Genomic DNA, 23,353 nt, shown 5'->3' on the forward strand with positions numbered 1-23,353 from the left:
ATTTACATACACACAGCAGGTACTGCAAAACCCGGCTTAAACAAGAGACTTGAATGTAACACGCAACCCTTGCACCAGTGTGAAGCACTGCAGGCCACATTCAGTTGAACCTCACTGAATTAAGCAGGAGTTCAAACCTGAAAAGAAATCGCTACCTTATAACACAACTGAAGCTATCAGTATAATCCTTCAGAACTGCTTGTTGGATGGTTGAATAGTTTCAGATTAATTAACATTAAAAACAAACTGAATATTCAATCTGATAATGCACTCACTACTAACATTACTACTTACATTTAATCAAGACTGGACATATAATATAGGTGTATGGGCAAAAATACAAATGTTAATCTCTGTCGTCAGGGGATCACTGAATTGCTTTTGAGTTGACGGGTGCAGCAATTGTGCTTCTCACATAGTTTAAAGTCACTGTTCTAGTCGAGCGAGGAGTACAAAAAGACTCTTTCATGTTTATTTTCCTCAGCCCATGCAGTATGCAAGCACGCATCCTATCCCTTAAGGTGCATCCAGCCCACAAACACCCTGTAATAAACAAGTCTTTACCAAGCACTGTTCAGTCCCACACCTGCCCCGCAAAGGAAACGCCGATTCTTTTTTGCTTTCCTTTCTGCCATTTTGAAAATGATACTCGAGATAAATAGATAAGGGAGGGGGAAATTTTATTACACAAGGCTGTCTAAGATTTAAACCATGAGTAAAAATACTCACATGCAGAAAACATGATAAATCATCAAACTGTCTGTATACAGCAGCAATGCACGAGCAAAGTGATGCTTTTTATTCCTCTTAGTGGATCACGATAAGATGAAAGTAACCGTCTCTGGGAGTTTGAGTCATACCACTGGGTGGTCCCATGGTGGAAGATGATGTTTCTGAGGCTCGGTGTGCTCTAATGACACTGTCTGCTGAGCTGGGAATGGAGCTGTTATTCAGGGATATTCCCCACAGTAGAGAAAGCTCTGATAGGCTGACTAATTCTGATGTGCCCGCAGTATAAAATATTAAAGCTTTTGTTACATCAGCACACCATCATATATAAAACAACATTCTCTTAAAATATTTTTGTCTTTTAAACCCCATGAGTGGAACTGCATCAGTAAAGTAAGGACCACTCTTATTGCTTGCGAGCAATCCATTCCCAAAATGCCATCATATTTGGGTGCATTTAATAAAATCGCAAACATAAATCCCCATGCACCGGATCTCAATCCAAACAAAGTCACCGTGGCTCACTGCTTACTTACACTGTAGTCAATTAAAGCAGAAACTATAAGAAGAATTTTACTGGAAATTTATAGTTTACATTTTTCACACCTAAACTAATTCTGGAATGAAATAAATCAATTAAATAAACAACATCTAACATTTAAAGGATCTTTTTATGACCAGCATCATCACGCTTGGATCTTTTAGTAGCTGAATCACTGGTCAGTGTTATCAGCATTATAAATGAGCAGAATTAACAAGTGGAACGATCTGAGACGGCCGTGTCACAACCAATGTTGCTCCAGGACCATCACTGCAACTGAGGAATCGCAATGATGTGATGTCTTGTTTATAATGGCTCAGGATAAAAAGACTAGTCAAACACTACAGTACAGATGAAAAGCCTCATCCTTAAACTAGTTGAGTACTATCCCAAATTTTGGGATAAATAAAGTACTTATTACCTTAAAAATAATGTAAAAGTGTCATGTAGAACGCAATCATTTATATCATGTAGTAGGTGCACTGTAAAGGAATAGGTGTATGCAGATAAACCTATTTTTTGCAGAGAAGAAGGTTGTCTTTAAATGGTTAAAATAGCTTTTTAACATCAGATTTAACACGTGGTTAACATTGTGAAGAGGGTCCATTTTAATCCAAGCCACGATCTTTTTCTTTTGCAGTAAACGTCTCACACTACTGTATCTTCTTGTTCCCAAGAGTGAGCCCAACTTGATACTCTTGTAGTGGCTGTAGTTGATTTCTCTACACTACTGTGTACTGGACAGTGCACTACAGAGGGCAGCACAGTGGTTAGCACTGTTGCCACACAGCAAGAAGGTCCTGAGTTCAATTCCACCATCAGGCGGGGGTCTTTCTGAGTGGAGTTTGCATGTCTTCCCCGTGCTTGCGTGGGTTCTCCCCGGGTACTTCCTCCCACCGTCCAAAGACATGCAGTTAAGGGGGATAGGTTAATTGATTAATCTAAATTGCCCATAGGTGTGAATCTGTGAGTACGAATGGTTGTCTGTGTCTTTATGTGTTAGCCCTGCGACAGACTGGCGAGCTGTCCAGGGCGTACCCCGCCTCTCGCACTATGACAGCTGGGATAGGCTCCAGCACGCCCTGCGACCCTGGAAAGGATAAGCGGAAGCGAATGGATGGATGGATTATTAATCTAGTGACCAGGGAATGGGAGTCAAGTTAACAATTATCTAATGACACAGCTCCACAGTTATGCCTTACAAACTTACACCAGCTTAAGTTACCAGAAAAACAGTCACTTTGCCATTGTCCTTTAATCCTCTGCTCTGAAATTTATGATGATGATGTATTTTTTTATTATTTCCACAGCCATGTGAAAGTCTGTGTCCCTCTCAGTGAATAATAATCAACAAGAAGCAGTCAGTGCTTTGTATGTTTTAATAAAATAAACAAAGGTCGCATTGTTAACGAATACAGTGATGTTTGTTTTGTCAAAATCCAGCAATGAAAAACCTTACAGTACTGTAGTCTACTGTAAAAGTCATATTACAAAGGAAACATTTTATTAATTCCTAAAGGAAAAATGCCAAACATTTCCTGTTCCTGTAAATCCCGTTTCACTATAAAGGAGCTTTACTTATTAATTTCAGTGCCTAATACCTTGATACATTCAGAGATATCTAAATATGACAGTGAAATCCAGTTGACAGTTGACAAATTAATATTGTGTGTTCGTTTACATCGCCATGTTTCCCCTTTGCTATTCCACAGAACAAATTACTTTGCAAAGCTAAGATTTAAAAACTGAGCGTCTGACAGTCTACTTGATGAGGAGATTTGTGCTCTTAAGAATCACTGATGTCTTTCTAGAAAAGTCTATTCCGCCAGATCCATAAACAAAACTAAAGGCATTTTATCAAGTGTAGGAAATAATCCCTGTTGAATAAACAGCAGCACAGACAGCTTCAATGCTTTCATTGTAGGACAGTAGCAGTGATGTCAGACTCAACTCTGAATTATCAGTGTGGTCAGTGTCTATTTTCTCTGTCCAGTTAAACAATGACAGTGCCATGGTGAGTCCTGACCCCAACTCTGATTAACTAACTCTGTCGGCCATCAATGGACTTTGTTGTTTTACTGTGAGAAAACAGCCTGTACAAGCACGGATGGCAAATAAGAAACAAGCACATTTGGAAACGCCTTCACTTTTAACACTAACCTATACAAGTTGAGCCACTATTTGCTCAGAGAACATATGAAAAAGTGTAAATACTCTGTCTTCACCAAGTCTGGTACAGAGGGTGGACATAAACACTAACCCCTTATAAAAAATAAATAAATCAAGGCAGTACAGCAGCACAATCCAAAGCTTAAAACTAAACAAATGGATGGATGAGCTCTCTCGACAAACATTATAAGCTTCACAAACTCATTGCACTATTGCAAGACTATACAGTGGATTAAATTTTTGACTTCACTACTTTTTCCCGTTATCATCATTATTTGTTAATAGTGATACCATACTGGCAGTGCTTATATACATTTTCTAAGCTTTGCTTTTTGTGCTACATAATTATTGTAATTTGCAGCAATAAGCATTAAAAATAGCTTATGTAAAACCTAAATCTAGCACAATGCGTTTTGTGCTACTCATAAACAACACAGTCGTAGCATTATATAACAGTGACGGGCTGAGACTGTTTTTTAGACAGCTTGTTCCCGATAGAGAGGCTTCATGTCAGGCTACACAGGAGCTCCTTCAACAGTAACTCAAACATACTAATCTCACCCAGACTGAAGCTACCACAGGGACTTGCTGCTGACTGTGTGTTCACTACTGTTTGAACATTTGTCTTAAATCCACTCAATGTTAAAAAATATATATGATGACATAGGGTTGGTTTAGTAAATTGCTAACATTGTTAATTCAGTTTTCTTTACATAGCCAATTCACAATAACATTTAAGTCAAGGTGGTTTCTATTGTAAGGTAAAGATCTTACAATATTAGAAAGAAACTCCATCAATCAGTTCTCACTCTTAGTGTAACACAGGCTGCTATTCAGTAGCGAATATTAACTGACTAACAAAGTAAGGATATGCAACAATATTTTTTTTTCCTTGCTCAGGTCAGACACACACACACAGACACGGGAGTTTTCTGCTGAACACACATTATTTCCCAGTATATAATATTATTTTGAGCTAATGTTGAGGGTTTTATGGGTTATGAGACTGTAAATACCTTTGGAATTAAGATATATAACATATTTGCATTTCCTCTAATGTCAGTTTTTAATTACAACATTTAACAAAGAAAAAAAAAAACCTTGATATTTCTACTTTTGCAGGCTGGAGCGTGATAAGCAAGGGATTTTTACCCACTTTGAAATTTTTCACAATTCCTTGATTTTTTTTTAAAGAGCAATTCAATGTTAGATTTTTTTTTTTTTTAATAAAACAAAAAGCTTATAATTAATGAGAATATTTTTGATATGTTATTTAGAGCATATATGTATGAAAATCTCCAACATTATGTGTGGCGTTGTCGACTTTTTCAGAACTGTAATGTCTGTAACAGCGCATATCTTGAGTGATGCAACAGCAAATACAAATATTACTTTACCATACTTAATTATTCATAACTTCTGTATATCCCATGCATATGATATTACTGCAGGTACAACGTTAAATTATAGTACAGGCTCGTGGGACGAGTTGAGTAGCATGGTGCAGGCTGCAGTGTCTGTAACAGTAAATGATACACCTCATAGGGCTTATATGCAACACATATGTATAAATGAGATATAATTGGTTAAAACGTATCAAAATGTCTTTTCTATTATCCCCAATTATTGCTGGGTTACTTAATATTCATTCATGTATAAAAACAGAGACATTTTCAAAAACAAAAGAATTTTACATGGGTGAAACGCAACAGTCGTTAATCTTAACCATTCTGTGATTCTTTATTCATCATGAATACTACTTCACAAAATTTTACCGCCTCCTCCCAAAAGGTTTAAATGTCTACCTTGGTCACATATTAGCTGAAGGTGTCTTTGGCTATATCCTAAAGGTACAAAATAGTGAACTGAAGTACTTCAGTTTCAGTTCAGCTCACGGGACAAACCCAAGATTTTAGCGGGAATAACAAACCTTTATCTAAAGCTGCACAGTGAGGGCTGAAATAACAATTATTGGAGGCGTATCCTGTGCAAATAAGCCGGGTATGCCTCGTACAACAAACAGGAACTCCATCAATTGTATTCCGTCACAGATCAGCTTTGTGTAATTTCATCTGCGTTTGAGTTCACAACTTCTGCAGCCTCCTAGCCACTGTTAATGACTTCTTTGAGGAGAGTTTTTCTATCAACACATATATGGGTTTAAATATGCAAATCTCAGCATGGTAGTAGATGTGAGAATATTGAGGTGTTTGAAAATAAATCAAGAGCGGGATACAGAGAAGTAGAAATTCATTGTGGATAAAATTTTTTAAAAAAACTTCCAGGATGCTTTCCAGATAAGTATTTGCTTGGCTGGCATGTTTGCTCTGCAGTGAGCAGGAAATTGAGAATGTTGTCAATGTACTCAAACCATTGTAATTTTGCATCATCATTGTCTGCGGTTGAGTCATTGTCATTTTAACACCATTGCACTGTGGGGCTCTAGCAAAAATAGTCGTACTTACTTGCTGTGGGCACCCTTTTTTGGTTCTATTGTGCACTCATGGATAAATTTACACATTCAGAATTCAGGCTGCTAAATATAATAGTGCACATTAAATGAAGCAGACTATACATTCAGTAGGAAGTGATTTTGGACAGAGCACTAAGAGACTACTGCCAAGCAAGCAGCTGATGGTTTTAATGGTTTTTATGTTAACCATTATAGTAGATAAGCACAAAAGACAGCCAATGGGAATTAGAAATCAATGTTGCCACTATCTGGTCAAAAACCAAAACAACTAAATCAGCTGGAGATTTGATTTGATGCTGAAGCTGGATAAGAAGTGACAAGATTACCAAGATTCCAGTTCACGCTGATGGAGACTTGTATTTGTCATAAAAATTAATGCAACAGTTGTTGAAATATTTCACTAAAACCAGACATTTCATTATCATATCGGTGTCAAAGTAGTAGACCGTGCTATGCTACCATGCAGGCCTGACTGCTGCTTTCTAAAGAAGATTCTGCACAAAATACAAAAGATCAGCCAGTTCACCAAGAGTCATGTGATGCAATGTGTTGTGGTTAACAAATCACTGTTTGACTTGCTAGAACAAAACCTTTAAAAAAAAATAAAAAATAAAAGTAAAAAAATCCACCACTAGATGTGGGTGGATTACAGATTGCAGTCAACTGAAGTCTGCTTCGCCATCCCTCCCAGTTCAAGTGCATAATCTTAGCTATGGTGGCCACTGTAGAACAAGCAAGTGGCCGCTATTCATCTGCAGCAACTGTAGGCTGTCAGTCTGCTATTTACCTGATGTATTTACTCTGGAGGAGGCTGTAAAACTTTGAAAAAATTCTAATATAAGCGGATGAGTCAGTAAAGGTAATTTCTGTCTGATGATAGTGATACTGAGGCTTGTTGAGGATACTGTGAACTTTTCTATCTGTTATTTTCCACCGTTAGTCAGTGTTAGTTATTTTACTTTAGTATACACTGAAATAAGGTATAGAGCAGAACATTTAAAGCATTAGGTTTCTGTACTGTTTAAAGTGAGGTTTGGATCTTTTTACATCTTTTTTTACATCATATCCATTAGTGATATGGAATAGAATCAAGAAAAATTTGTACCCATGTCACTCACCTATCCACTTCAGTGCACTTTACATTAGTTTGAAATGAATAATTGTAAATGTCACTCTCAGTTTGGAACTGTTTTTAAGAATCTTAGTATCTCACACATTTTCCTAATTCCTTATTTGTTAAACGTTTTTTGTTGCTGTGAATGGTCTGTGCCTAAAGATCAACTCCTCCACTCTTTTTTTATCTTGGTTTTTCACTCCACGTAAGGTTAATTTGTCTATTTCCCTTGATACTTTTGAAAACGTTTCTGGGTTTTAGTGGGCAGGCAATGGCAAATCACTTCTAGCTGAGGTGTCCACCACAAAAAGTGTATCTTTGCTAGCTCTTTGCAGAGTTTACAAACCAAACACATAACATCCAATCAGTACCTAGCTCTCGCTTAATGTCAATCAGCCGCTCCGGTCTGTTCCCAGAGGGAGAGGACGTACAAGGCTGTTATGACAGAGAGCATCTGCCAAATGGTGGAACAGCACAGAAGAGAATGAGAGAGTGAAGGAGGATGAAGGCAGCACAGATACACAGCACATACACACACACACACACACACACACACAACAAAAATAATCACCTAATGGCCACGTGACATCTCTTGCAGAACAAACAACTCACACTTTCTCACTCAAACATACAACCACGCCTCTGGTTTTCCTCACATCTCCACTGTCATGTTGTTTTGGTGTTGTGATGTTGAGTGAATTGCATCTTAAGAAGCTGGATGTGTGCATGTTTGAGTGTGTGACACGCAGAGCATTGCTAAAAGGATAAAAGAGTCCAGGCAAGCCTGTCCTCGCCTCTCCCACATCATTAACATTATCTCTGTGACTGTGCCACTGTAGTGCTGCAACACCTTTCTGTGCAATATCAATGAACTGATTAGATGACTGGCAAAAATGAATTGGTCAGTTCGGATAATCAGTTACAGGTCCTTTAACAAGCAAAATCACTTAATGCTCAGTCGTTTCTGCCTTTTTGAAGGGAAAAAAATGCTTTATTTACATGTTGCTAAATAATATTTAATATGCTGTTATATGATGTATTTTTATTAACACAGCTGTCAGTTTTCCAGAGCCAAAGGTGATTTCTTTAATCCCAAACAATTAATTAACATTCATAAATCGACTGATAGATTTAATTTACAAATACACAAAACGAAAAGTTGCAAACCCACATTTGAGAGACTTAAGCCGGTAGATTGTTTTGACATTTTCACTTGATTAAATAACATTCTTGTATTTCATTAAAAAATAATTTTAAAAGTAATTTAAATAAATTATCTTAGACTTCAGTTTTTTTTTTTTTTTAAATTTTGTAGATAAAGCACAACAAATTGTTCAGTAACACAAAAGTGGTCAGTTGCAGCACTTGAGCATTTAGGAAAGAGACCCACTGCTCACTTAACTCGAAGCAATCTAATGCAGTAATGCTGGATTTGTAAAGCAGATTTTTCCAGTTTGCAGAGTGATTAAATTATTGTGCAATAGACTGGATGGTATTGTTATGCGTTTGTGTTTTAATGACCTTCCTAAATAGGAAGTGAAGTACAACCATAAGAGTGTTGCGTGTCTGCCTACGTTTATCACTGCTGCACTTTGATCTAAATTTAGCTCCGATCTGTATAGGACACCAAATTAACAACAAGAACGCACATGCAGTTTTGAGCACCCACACTGACATATGCACAGAAGAAGCTGTTCTCACACATGCGCTGCAGCTATGAACTTTTCTTGACATTACCCAAGAGGGGAGCTTGGGAGAACTCAAATCAGTATGAAATGCAATCAGTAAGGACATTAAACAGTCTTTAGCTCCCTACTACAAAGTCTCTGTGAAGTCTGAGTGTGCTGATCTGTGCTGATGTGAGAATAAAGCAGGTAATACTCCAATGTATTAACAGCTAGAGTTGTCATCCGGTGCCCATTTTCTGCATGCTGAATCCAGTAGTGACAACCTGGCTGAACAAGTTATCACTTGCTATGAGCAGCTGTGAGCTGTATGTGGCCAGTGTCCCAACCTTTTTCAGCTACATAAGACAAAGATAGAGGGCAGAAGTAGCATGTAAATACATATATATAGTGTATTCAGAATATGGACTATAAATATCAAGCTAGCAAAGCCAGCTTCTGTCCTCACTGGCAGTTCATAAAAAGCTCTGGAGCAAGGGACATGTGTCCCTGAAGTGGCCTGTTTGAGTGCATGCTGTGACCCACATCCTCACTCCTAATACTGGGCCACTCACTCACTGCTACTGAACATGCACCATAAACTGCAGGAGCATCTGAGCTGTGCTATGAAATTAATTACAGACCTTGAAGTTGCACACCTTAGAGGAATGTCCTCACCTTAGAGTAGATGCTCTGAGTACTGGAATAGTTATGTTAAATGGACATCCTCGTGGAGATTCATTCACACGTATAGCAACCGTCTTTGTCTCGGAGCGTATGGTGGTTAAGAGGATGTATGCGATGAAGGCTCACAGCTCAGAAAGACTCAAAATTGTTCAAAAGAGAAACCTCTTCTCTCAGCTAGGTGCCACAAATAGAAGGAAATCGTATTATCAGCAACTATTGGAGTGACTGTGCTGGTCTTAGCATCTCCAGGCCTCTTCCTTGACATGTCTTGGCCACAAATATGATGACTGATTTATTTATATTCCATGACTTCAAGGATTACATTGGCCAAGATTATTATATTTAAGCTTTCTCATGAAGTCATACAGAGAATTGCTTTAGAGAACTTTATTTCTACATTTCACATCAACTTCCACTTCCATTTATCTTAAGTTTGACTTGGATACAATTCAGAGTTTACAGTCTCCAGATTTATTTGAACACTTCTGCACGCTGTAAATGAGCTCCCACCCGAGTGATGAGCGGCAAAACATTTAGAGGCCATTTTATCTAGCTTCAGAGAAAAGCAGATTCTAAGGCCATCTGGCTTCTGAATCTTTTACAATGCACAAGGCTTAACTTTCACCGTTTTGGCAGTGAAAAATCCATATTTTTCATCTTATATCGCTCTACATCATCAACACAAATACTGAGCTACCACCAAACCAGTGAGTGTTTGCACAAAGGTCACAGATAAACATAAAAAAGGTTTGACCAGTGTAAACAGTCTTTTTACGTTACACTGTTAAAAAAAAGAGAAAAAAAAAGAAGAAGAAACATTTTTTTTGCATGCAATTAAGTTGCACAGCAGCCTTTTCTGCTGGCCTGATGAAAGCTATGAGAGTTTGTGCTGCGGGAGAAGCTGTTGTCTGTGGAGGCTGACTAAATATTTCATTCATGTAGCTGAGTGAATGTTTGTATTGTATAAAAGTGGTTCAGGCCTACCAGGGATATCCACATTTAACATAATGCACTATACATGAGTAAAAGGAATAAAGGGGAGATCTGGTTCTAATGTTGCACTTACAAGCTAAAAATAAGGGGGAAAGGAAGTAGAGAATATCTGAAATGGACATTTTTCAAATATTTGATTTAAATTACATATTATAATTATAGTGTTTTATGGGTAGACTATGTCAGCAGCATGGTAAGGTTCTTGTGACCTGATCATCTTCCTTTGTCCAACCTGAAATATTACAAATATTGGATTTCTGACGATAAAAACTCCAAAATGATGATCTGCGATTTTTCCATTAGCATCACCATCTACTGCATAAAGAAATAAAGTATGTTCAGGTTTTCAATTAACTCACCTCAGTAATTGTTGAATGGATTTCTATGGCAACTCACTAATTAGCAAATATTAGCATGGAAGGCTAGTGTTTTAAATCAGTAGTTAACCTAGCAAGCATGTCTTTGGACTAAGGAAGGAATCAAGAGTATCCATGTACTCACAGGGAGAACATGCTAACCATGCTAACCATTGGATTTAAACCTAGGACAAAAATCTTTTTTTCAGAGGTGACGAAAACGACTTGATGATGAACACTGTAAACACGATCTTGCTTTCACATTAGCATTTTACTCAAAAAACAGAAACAACCACTTGCATGAACTCTTGCTTATGGTGAATATATATGCCTTGGGAGGGGCAAGTTTGTGAAAGGCTATCCATCTCATGGACTGAAGAAAGACAGTTACTAAGATCTGCCTAATGAGGCCGAAGGATCGCATCATCACTGTGCTATTTTTTCAGACAACCCAGCTGGAGTCCGAACAAACAACTGAAGAAAGCCACTGGGGAGGTAATCACAGCAGCCAACATCAGCTCGAGATGGTTCTGGATGGTCGTAGCTAACCTCGTCAGGTATAGGGGTGAAATCCTGCTTACCCCAAGATACCAGGTGAAGATATGGGTGGGTTCCCAATAAAGAGAATAATCTAGTTGCTTCAGCAATTTGTAGGTATAGCAAATAAAATTTGAGGTTTACTTCACCTGTATTTTATATATGAACACAAATGCGTAGAAAAACAAAACAAAACACCAGCACAGTTTATAGATTACTGTAAATCTGCACTAAGTCTAGTAATCAATCAGTAGAAGACCCACCCAAACCCTGAATTTGTAGAATATTTTAGCTGTTTCACCTGAGACTTGGTTTGTGGTACATTACTGAAAGGGCTCCTGTGGGCCATTTGAAGAATTTTTCAAAAGCCGAAAAACAACAACATGTTTATTATTATAACAGTTTAGGATGGGCTGAGGCTGCCAAGCAAAAAAGTGCAGTTTGAAGAGTTTGTCTTCTGCTCATGTGAAGCCATCTGATAAGATTCTGCTTCTCACTGCAAAATCGTTCCTCTTTTGATGTTGTTATTTACATTGGAAGGTGAAATGCAGGATGTCAAGCAAAGTGCGAGAAGCCGACTACGTCCCGTGCTCACGTTGTCCTCTTCTGACCTTTGGGTCAGTATGGTTCAGTTACCTGGGGCCAAGATGACCTCTCTGACTGCAATTACATGACCTCAAACTCTGTTGACTTGCTGAGATCTTTTCTCCCATATATAAAATGTATATATCAGATATCAAAGACAAATGGCCAGTGACAGCGAAATCTTAATGAGTTTGTAAAATGACGCAAAAAAAAAAAAAAACATTCCTTGTGTGCGCACGCCACTGCCACCACAACAACAATCGCATTCGAACGCACACAAACACACAAATCCAGGTGAAAACCGTCCTGAGTATTAACAATAGGCCAACGGCACTTTGGTGACATCTGATACCCTCAATCGCCTTCCTGCTGTTGATGGTCTGAGGAGCTTCCACTCATTGTCTAGCAGACATAGGCAAACTTGTAGACACACACGGGGACACACGCACACCGTTTCAGCCAAACATCTGCTGTTTTTAACCCCTGCTGGTTGTGAGCGTGAGCATAGCAGGAGGGAGAACACAAAAGAACAGGCACTGACCTGAGAGCGAGATTAACCTGATGGCTGGATTTTAGCAAATTAATGTCAGACCATGCTCTGAGTGTTTCAGTAATGAAAACAGCAGCTGGATTATTTATTTAATTAGAGTCATAATAAAATAAAAGAACAAACTTTATATTCTTAAGAAACCCAATCTTATCATACGTGCTCGTAACAGTCCTGTGTACAGCATCTAAACCACAGCGAGAGCATATTTTGGGGCATTGTTTCCAGAATAAACACACATCTTTGTGTTGATGGGCAAGGTGTGTGTTATGAAAACAGAGGCTGAGAGGTGACGTTAGAAGAAATTACATGAACATCTCAGAGCAGACCGAGCAGAGGCGGGGCAGAGAAAGCAAACAGTCGCGCAGGGAGTTAGCATGGAACTGTCTTGGGCCTCTAAGCCAATTACTGGAGCTGCATTGATTGAGGGAGCACTTTAAGGCCTCATCCACACAAGTAGTCCCTTAATACACTGGTCAGATGATGGAAGCTTCTCAACCGCAAACTATGGTTAGGTGGCCATTTGCATCCATTATGGTGTGAGCTGGACAAGTCTTTAGCAAAGATAATAGGACAAATACATCATATTATAAGATATTTTTCTATTTTACGTTTTAGGAACATAATTTGAACATAAAATTAATTAAAGGATCCAACCTCATTCTGATGCTTGAAGGCTAGAAGTCTGCTGCTGTTGCTGAGTTGGACAGGTTCTGGACCTGTTTTTTGTAGCCCTGATCAGGACCAAGATGATTTTTATGTCCCCAGTACCATGGCTGCGTTCAATCAGCACTTCTATCCCCCATTAAAGGAAATGCTGGCCCATAATGATTGATGAAGGGGAACAGGGAGAGAATCAATGTAGTGGAGGCCCTCAGATTAATGATTAAGCAAATAGCAATCCCACTCCAGATCCTATCAGCTGCTGGGAGCATGCCATGCTGTAGCAGGTTCGGTTAACTACCAGTGTGCTGGGGATGGTTCAGCAAGGTGCTGCAATGCCTCCTCCTGTCTTACACAAGAAAATAGAGGCAAAAAAGGCAAATTTGAAAAACTATCAAAAACAAATGCGTAGAGTATCTGTGTTAAGTCTAATTGTTGAATGTTGCCATTGTGTTTCTTAAATTTGTACAGTCTTAGTTTAAGCAGTAGGATCAAAGCCATTCCTTTGATCCTGACCACCTCTCCAGCCACTCTGTGCTGGGGGAGGTTTTATTGTAGATACATCCCCTCTGGAAGATCTGTTTCTGTTGATGTAAGCTTCCTGGGTTTGTGACCCTTTGGTCAGCAGGAGGTCTCTCTCTCACACACACACACACACACACACACACACACACACACACACACACACACACACACTGTATACATTTACATACAGTGCCTTGTCTTTGTAACCAAAGGGGGGTTGCAAGGGGAGGTGCTTTGTAAACTATTGTTTGAAGTTTGTCAATAAAAGGCAGCGAGAGGAGGCCACCATTTTGGGGTTCTTTGTCGTGCTGGACACAGACGAGGCCTCCCTTGTGCAAGTAATGGATCGATCGACTGTCTTGTTTTCTTCATGATGAATAAGTCTCTAGAATTAGCGGGGTTTGTGGAAACACAGACCCAACATTTATTTGGTCCTTCGGAGCCGGAGCCTAACACATTGCATCCACCGAGGAGAGGGAGAGGACGCCACCGCAACGTCTGGGATGATTGACGTAAAGCCCTGGTGTTTTTGGCTTGCCACCAGGCCGGGAAGTTTGCGCCTGACCTCCCTCGGGATGGATGACGATTGACGGGATCCAGAGACTCTTCCCATGAACGTAAACAAACAGTGAGTACAGAAGGCCTTAGAGAGCGTCTCTATAACCGTGTGAATGAATGTGGGATCCTAGATACGCGTCACCGTGATTCTGCGTGAAACGTTTGAGTCCCGGGGAGCGCTGGTCACGAGAGCGCACGTGGACCCAAAACAATAGAGAGCGGCTGCGGGCTGTGCGTTAAACGTGAGTCTGGGAGCGCGCTAGCCGCGTGACAGAGACGCAGGCTTCTCCGCCGTTTGGGGCGTAGAGAGTTCTCCGCCATTTGGGGCGTGGAGAGAACCTAGGTTCGGAGTCCGGAATCTCCGCCATTTGGGGCGTTGGAGAGTGTCCGAAGGTTGAATTCTCCGCCATATGGGGTGTTTGAGAGTTTTCAACAGAGAGCGCTAGCTGTGCGTGCAGACGCAAGCGATAGGCCTATGTTGTGTGTGTGTGCGGGCCAGACGTGGTCTGCGTGAGTGTGGCTGATTGTTGTCTTGTAATGGAGAATAAAATGTGTAAGTCTGCCTTAGAAGGAGATGTAAAATTTATGCAGAAAGTTTTACCAGGCAGCACGCAGTATGTAGGTTGTTGGTATAAGAAATGTGGATTTGAAGGGACATTAGTGGAAGTTAAGTGTAAAATGCTGGTAGAAAGAATATCTGTAAGTGTAGCAGGTAAAACAGGTAAAGCGAAGCAGAGGAAGGAATTGCAGTTAGCAGTTGCTAAGTTGTGGCTGGAGCAGGCTCAGAAGAGGAGAGAAGCACAGAATGTTAAAAGAGCAATATTGCAAGAAGTAGTTGTGAAACCTGAGCATGAAAGCACAGCTCAATCCACTGCAACTACTCTAGAACAACACCGTAGAAAAGCATTAGGAAGAGCAAGAATGTTAGCAGAAAGTAGAGTCAGAGAAGAGCGTGAGAGAGCAGAGGCAGAAGTGGAGGAGAGATTAAAGGCATATTAGGAGCAGCATTGAGTCCATTACAGACTAGGCAAGGTAGGAAACAGAAAGTAAAGTTAGTGAACACAAACGTTACAACTACATATCCATCCCTGACACAACACAAAAAAACACAACACAAAAAAAACAAAATATATGGTGTTTCTGTAACAGAGTGTGAAGATGAAGAAAGTTTTTCTCCTGATCAATTCCGCGAGTGTGAGCGTGTCTGACGTCATGGTGTGTGTGAAAGGTATCCAGCTGGGGCAGACGTGATTCTGCAGATCACCTGCCCAGTGGACGAAAAGAAATAAAATAGTTGTGTGGATGAATGATGGCACAAAGAGTGTTTGGTGTTTCTCAGTCTGAAACAGCTGTAATGCTATTTTCTGTTTTGGAGAAAAGTACAGTTAAAGAAAAAAACAGAGAGAGATGTGTGTTGTTTTAAGCAGTGATGAGAATAATGGAAGTGTGGTGAGAGATGAACACAAAAACATACTGAAAATGCATTAACTATACTAACCCTACATGCATATACACATACAATGATACTCATGAGACCAGACAGCATCTTAAGCATGAGATTCTGTTTGTCATCTAGTCCAAGTCACTAGTAAGATGAAAGTGATACATAGACTAGTGGACTGAATATTATAGGAGGACAGATGGTTGCATCATAGAGGAGGAAACAGAATGCTGATGAGAGGTCTTAAATGAGTGAGCTGAGTGAGCTGATTGTGAGTTTCTGGTGTGTGAAGAAGTTTTACCATGGCACACATTTAGTTACATGAGAACTAAAACTTATTATGTGCTAAGACAACAGGGTTATGCTGTATGTTGTGTTGATTGGATGAATGTTTGAGATTTAACTGGCTGTTTGATTTGTCTTTTGTTACTATGTTGAGCCTGCCAATTGGGTTGTGACGATTTATCCCCCTGGCATGAAGAACACGTGTCATGATTTAAACAAGGCCTATCTTTCCTTTATTTTCTTTGCTTTCCTTTATTTTCTTTCTTTTATTTTGTTACTTTCATGGTGCACTGAAAGTTTTGTTTGATGATCTCTGTTTGAGCAGATCTGCACGATTAGAATCGAAGCGTCGTCGAGAAAACTGTTGCAAAGTGAGCTTCTCCAAAATTAAAATGGGCTCTTATTTGGGACAATCAGGAAACAAGTTCCTGTCCAAAAGGATTCAACGAGGAAATCCAGTCTAAATTATTTTTCTTTTTGAAATGACGTTGTTTTGCTGAGCGTGGAAACGAATGCGACGATAATTTCCACAATTAGCAAAAGAAGGAATCACTGAGTGAATGAGTAAGAATTTTAAAATAAATGGGGAACTGACTGACTGACAAAAGCTGACAAGACTGACTGACTTAACACCATTGTGTGAAGTCAACCCCCACCTGACAAAGGTGTGGATGTATCTCTGTGTGTGTCTCTGTTGCAGGAGCAGGAGACCACAGGAGGAAACTTGGGTCACATGACTATGTGAACTCTGAAAATTTAACCTTTTAGTTTATATTTTTCTGTGTCTGTGAATTTACCATGTGTGTGTTATTCATAGGCTTGTGTTGCTCACAGAGATAACTGTGACAAAGTATGCACACACCTGCGCAGCGCTAATATTTGCATTTTCTTTTCTTACAGCATGCCAGTTCTTCATGTGAATTGATGATGCGATTTATACCAGGACAACTGGTTGATGTTCTTTCCCACTACAGGATTTCTGGGTTTATATGTGAATGACATTCTTTCCACGGCTAGGGTTAGCTAACTTTATGGTGTTTTTATGGCACCTCTGGAACCTGTTGACCTGTGTCTGACCTCCGTCTGACCACAGTCAATGGGTATTGCTAATGTTTGTTTCTCTGAGAATGCTGTGGAGGATTCGGCAGAAGCGGACAAGTGACATGAGTAAAACAAATAAGAGATTACGATATTTATGGAATAGTTTATTATGGGCTCATTTGCTGGCCACTTTTGGACCCATAATAAATATATGAGTGGAGTGACTTTGCTTAAGAGAAGTCACCGATTACATTAATGTTAACTGAGCACATGGGATGATCCATGTTTGAGGCGAATTGTGGTAATGATAGTGATTTAATGATTTGAGAAAACCTGCACATGACACTTGTCTCGCCCGTGCTGAATGCGTATTACTTTTTTGATATAATTGTTTATACGTGTGAAGTTTGATTTTATTCCAGATTTTGTGTATGCAGGCTCCTGGTGGAGCCAGTTTTTAAGACAGGGATCCAGGTTTGGTGAGTTGACGCATGAGAAGTGTCCATGCGTCAAGAGGTGGGGTCCAGAATTAATATTAAACAATGTTTACTATTATTGTTGCAGTGATTTGTGTGATTAGCTGTTTATTTACAAGTATTAAACCTATGCAAGTGGTGCATCCATGTTCAGATGAGGCTTTGATGGCCTATAAGTGAAGTTCACTGATTATAATGTGGAATGACGTTGAGATGTTAAATAATTTGGAACAAATTATGGGAAAAAGTAGAAGTTTAATGAGTTTAGAATAAACCCGCAATGATACTTGTCTCTGTGATGCTGAATACTTTATTACTCTTATGATCTACAGTTGGTTGCAAATGTGAAGTTGTTTAAATTTAAGACTTTGTCTTCTGTGATACAGGAGCTGGGAGTTAAACAAGCTGAACATTTAAGTGCTGACTAATGTTTTTACACAGGGTTACAGGTTGGAGTGAAGCTGCTCCAAGGGACAAACCCTGGAGATTGTTTTAGGGAGACTGTGCAACACTCTTGTACATGTCTCATTGGGGAGTTGACACATGGCAAAAGCCGTGTGGCGAGAGGAGTGTCATTTTTTTAATTTGTAGATGTCGTGAGGTGCCATGACAAGAAGGAGTGACTGAGAGGATCGCCCACAAGATGGAAGCTGAGGCCTGGAGAGAGTCTTCAGGAGGATCGGAGATCACCTTCAGCACAGAGAGCTGTGCTACTGGGCTTCCAAAGGATTGTCACGAGGAGACTTTCAGCGTTGGAAAATGGAACCTGAGGGAGCGTGCCAAGCTCCAAAAAGTGACAGCGCAGAGGAGGTCCAACGATGGACTTGTGGTTCTGTGAACAGCACAAATGCCAGGTGACTGTAAAATAACTAACAGCACTTTTTCCACAAGTGAAGCCAGTAACTTACTATCCTAAAAGATTAGCTCTAGTTGCTCGTGCTTTACCTCCATGCGTGAGATCAGTATGTGCAGCAGCTTAAGCTGTACAATGTTTCAATAGTTTATTTCACCTTTTGACATTGTTAGTTCCAGAAGAGGTAGATGTTTACTACTGCAGACTAAACTTACATTTCTGTCACCTACAAGACACTTGTCTTTCATGTTACTCTCACAACCACACATATTACCATAAAGTGGTGCAGAATTCTGAATCTGCCAAACCCTTTTTGCCAACGGAGGAGGGCACTTCTCATGAGAGTAGAGAGCGCGAGGAGAAGACGTGTAAGCTGAGGGATGACTTAATAGATGTGCCACTCGTTGAGGGAAAGGTTTGGTTTGTTGATGGTTTGAGTTTTACAACAGCAGAGGGACAGACTAGAACACGTTTTACTGTAGCTGACAGTGAGAGAGAGTTATCTATGTAGGACAACTAGCATGTTTCATGTTTGCTTGAGCAGCAGAGATGCTAGCTTTAATGGAAGCGTGTAAAGCTGTAGAGAGACAATATACACTGATAGGCAGTATGCATTTGCTACTGTACATTTCTTTGTAGTGCAGTGAGTGAGACGAGGGGTGACAACCTCTACAGGTAAACCTGCAGAACACACCAAACTCTTGCAAAATCTGCTGGAGGCAGCGTTATTAACCAGTGGAATTGCCGTTTGTAAATGTGCAGCACACATGTGAGGGAAAGATCCAGTTGCATTAGGGAAAGTTCTTGCAGATAAGATCGCAAAAGAGGCAGCTTTAATTAAACATGGTGTTAACCTTTTATCAGTACAGCATCAGCAGACATGCAGGCCCACTCACCTACTGCAGGAAAACAGTTGTGACTTACAGAGGGAGCAAGCTTGCAGGATGATTTTTTATCTGTGTGATAAACCAATACTGCCTAATAATTTGTATAAGACTGCTGCTATTTTGAGCCATTGGCTATGCCATGTCTCAAACAGGAGGGAAATGAGCAGTCGTTATACTCATTCTAGGATTATTAAATACTTTAAAAAAAAAAACTTTTGCAGACAGTAAAGTTAAGATTTAGGAAGACAGGCAGGACATGGTTAGACTGTATAGAATAAGTACATGAGGATTACTCCAACAGAGAATGGTCTGACTCTTTGAGATTACACATGTTAGAGGATTTAGAGTTAGAGTTAGAGTTCCAGTCTTCTGTAGTGATGATAGAAAAGCAGAAGAGAGAGCATATTAGCAGATTAGATGCTTGAAAATGTTTAAAAGTAAAGTAGTCATGAGAACAAATGATCTGCCAGATGATTCTGTTTCTTCGCAGGAGCAGAGCCTGAAGTCTGGAGATTGGATGATGATAAGGCCATGGAGAGGAAGTGCTGGTCCAGTCCATGGTGGGAAGGTCCATATCGGATGCTGCTGACGACGACCACAGCAGTGAAGATTGCTGGAAGGAACACTTGGATATATCAAGCGCACTGCAAGAAGGTGACACACATCCAGGCCAGCTCGGAGTAAGTGGCAGGAAGACCGGGTACAAAGGGGGGGGAAAGCCTCCAGGGCCCTTCGTCTCAATCCGGTAAAGAAACCAACTGAGCCACAGGTACTCATCAGAATGGCTGGGAATGTGCTGTGCATCTTCTTGAGCCTGTGGACCCTGAGTGGGATGACAGGGAGCGCACTGGAACAGAGCAAACCACACCCAGTACCAGCATGGGTTTTCAACAACTACTGGTGGCAGTTTAAGAACACAACCGCTCACATAAACAACGAGACCAATGGTTATGCTTGTGATGCCACTGGCTACACATTCTTCTGGACTGTGGCCATATAGCATCACTGAGAGCGAGACAGTTTGTTTGGTTGCCTTAGCAACACATCCAGGAACACTGCCAACTTTTCAACTGCTCTGAACCTGAATGGAAGGTTGATTCACCAGTAGCTGGGAAGGTGAACTGCTCTGGTAGGACAGACCTGCTCGTCTGACTCAAAGAATATGACTTGTTGCAGGACATTATACAGTTAAACGAACTGGAAACAGGCCAATTGCCTATGTGTACGAAGGACAATGGATTAGCCCAAGTTGGAGATTAACCATGGAACATGGCAACATCACCTATTCTTTTGTCTTCTGCAAGAAGGATGTAAACAGAGAAGCCTTTTGTCTACATTTACATCATGAACACTTGAGGTTTTGAGCCAAGAAGATCAAAACACCTTGATCCAATTTCCTTTACAAAGCTTTTTCTGCGGTGACAACAGGACAGGAGAAGAGTTGTAAATGCAGATAATTCACAAGTTGACTCTAACCCCCACAGGATGCCTACAGTGAGAAGATTTGGGGGGTTGATAGGAGTCATAAAGAAGGGTGTTGACTTGCTGCAGCTTTGAAGTTAGCTGAGAGCCATATGGACAAACAATAAAGTCAACTGATGCATTTAAATACCTATGTCTGTATACAGTTGGATTGTAGTGACATATGATTTTTGAGAATGATGATTCTTCTTGTTTGACCTTTGACATTCAGTTGTTTACTTGAAGAAATACATAATGAATTGCACGACAGGAGTAGATCCGCCACAAGGCTGGATAGCTTGGTTACCGTCTGGTCCTTGGTGGCATCTTCTTTTGAAGATATTAATTCCTGTTTTTGAACTGTTGATACTGATTTGCTTATGTATAGGATGTAGTTTACTGTGCGTGAATGAAATCTACACTGACACTGTCTAAACAAAGGGTGCATAAGTTGAAATTTAAGAACAATGACAAAAAGGAGGGAAATGTTAAGTCTAATTGTTGAATGTTGCCATTGTGTTTCTTAAATTTGTACAGTCTTAGTTCAAGCAGTAGGATCAAAGCCATTCCTTTGATCCTGACCACCTCTCCAGCCACTCTGTGCTGGGGGAGGTTTTATTGTAGATACATCCTATCTGAAAGATCTGTTTCTTTTGATGTAAGCTTCCTGGGTTTACGACCCTTTGGTCAGCAGGAGGTCTCTCTCTCACACACACACACACACACACACACACACACACACACACACACACACACACACACACACACTGTATACATTTACATACAGTGCCTTGTCTTTGTAACCAAAGGGGGGTTGCAAGGGGAGGTGCTTTGTAAACTATTGTTTGAAGTTTGTCAATAAAAGGCAGCGAGAGGAGGCCACCATTTTGGGGTTCTTTGTCGTGCTGGACACAGACGAGGCCTCCCTTGTGCAAGTAATGGATCGATCGACTGTCTTGTTTTCTTCATGATGAATAAGTCTCTAGAATTAGCGGGGTTTGTGGAAACACAGACCCAACAATCTGTGTCACCATGTATGTCAGTACTATTTTTGTAGTAAAACTGTGTGAGTGTATGGATGGCTGTCAGCTAATGGGTCTATGAAATGCCAAAAAAACAAAACGCCCTCAGTAATAATGCAAAAGATTCTTCAGTCTCAGCTTCTCAAATCTGAATATTTCACTCTTCTCTGTTTTACACAACTAAATATGTTTGTGTTCTGGACTGTTTGTCAGACAGAATGCTTACTACAGGGCCTGGAGGACTTGGAAATGACATTTGTCATCTCTAGTTTTTAATATTTTATAAGCTAATATTTATTATGAAAATGGTATTAGGAAAATAACTTGGATAGCCCTGCTATTCAACCTGAACAGTTTCCGATTTATACCTTTGCTTATTTGATTTTTGATCAGATGGTAACATTTTAAATAAAATATGAAACCATCTTCACAACCGATGTGTTTTTCCTTACAACTATTAATGTTTAGATGAGGTTGAACATTTAAGACGTCAAAGACCTTAATGCTGCTTTCATGAAATATGGAAAAATCATGCTCTCACAAGAAAGTATTTTACCAGCACAGTGTGTAGCGCTTTTATTTTATTGGGGCTACAATAGAAAGTTTTCAAACAATACCCGGCCCTTTACTTATGAAGAGGCCAGGTTGTGTATCAAAGAGCCTATTTATTTAATTATTATTAAACATAGAAAAGGTTTCTCGCTGTGATTGTTTCAATAAAGGAATGACGGAGTTGCCCATTAAAGAGAAGGAGGCCAGACACACAATGCTGCTGCTGCCCAGCACAACAGGGCATTCTTTCAGCTCCTCACTGCCGAGTCCAGCCACTGCTCTCCTGCTGCTTCCACAGCTCCCTCCTTTTCAATGTGGGGACGAAGAATAAGGACTGAAAATGAATAGTGGGCAAGCATATAAAATCTGAAGCGTTATTAGCTATAAATCTAATGAAATAACATTAAGATTTCAGTTTGGGTTTTTGTGGGGTTTTTCGCCTTCTACTAGAAACCGGTGCAGAAATAAAACCCAAAATTGGAAAGGAAGAAAGGAGCTTTCATTTAAAAGGCAAAGCTGAGAGGAGAACAGATTAGCTAGTGCACAAGAAAGGGTGACTCAAAGAAGGGGAGAAATGGAAAGGTGGATGACAGAAAGAAAAAGATGTAGCTGCAGGAGCCAGGGGCAGGGCAAAATGTCCTCCTACGGTAGTGTGTCAACAGATCAGCGTTTAAAGTGAGCCGCTAATCAAACATCAGCTCAGACTGACAATAATGCATGTGTGTGCGATTAAGAGAGCCGCCGTCATCAAAGACGCACAGCACAACACATCACAGCTTATCAATATCACACCACAAATCTGCATAAGCACCGGTTCCCACAGTCTGTTAAAAATCCACCTGCCTGCATTTCTGCCTCTGTGTATCCATCTATTCTCCCCACCCACATCTCTTTCAACGTAATCCCGGAAGACACGGCATCATTCCCAGGAGAAGTAGTAAATGTCACAGATTACCTCTACGCCGCTGCTTCTGTGCCCGTTCTCTCTGGTTATTCCACAGAAATATTCAAAAAGATAAATCCAAGCAGGGTGACTTTGACTAGGATGAATTCTGCTTTTCTTGCTCCATCCAAACCATCCATGGATCATCCAGCTGTCTGTGAGCAAGTGCTAGCTCCCAGCTTGCAAACTCATTCAGGCAGGCAGCTAGTAGGCAGCTGCCGTTTTTCTTCAAAGCTCCACAAGCAGAGCAA

At 40.2% G+C, this 23,353-nt stretch overlaps 1 protein-coding gene across 15 annotated transcripts in view; it reads right to left on the reverse strand.

Annotated features, from left to right (window-relative positions):
• The window catches only part of LOC113013040 (membrane-associated guanylate kinase, WW and PDZ domain-containing protein 1-like), a 99,641-nt gene that overhangs the window by 39,099 nt on the left and 37,189 nt on the right, over nucleotides 1-23,353 (reverse strand). The window lies entirely within an intron of this gene.

Source organism: Astatotilapia calliptera, chromosome 20, assembly GCF_900246225.1.
Source record: "Astatotilapia calliptera chromosome 20, fAstCal1.2, whole genome shotgun sequence".
Taxonomy (NCBI): Eukaryota; Metazoa; Chordata; class Actinopteri; order Cichliformes; family Cichlidae; genus Astatotilapia; species Astatotilapia calliptera.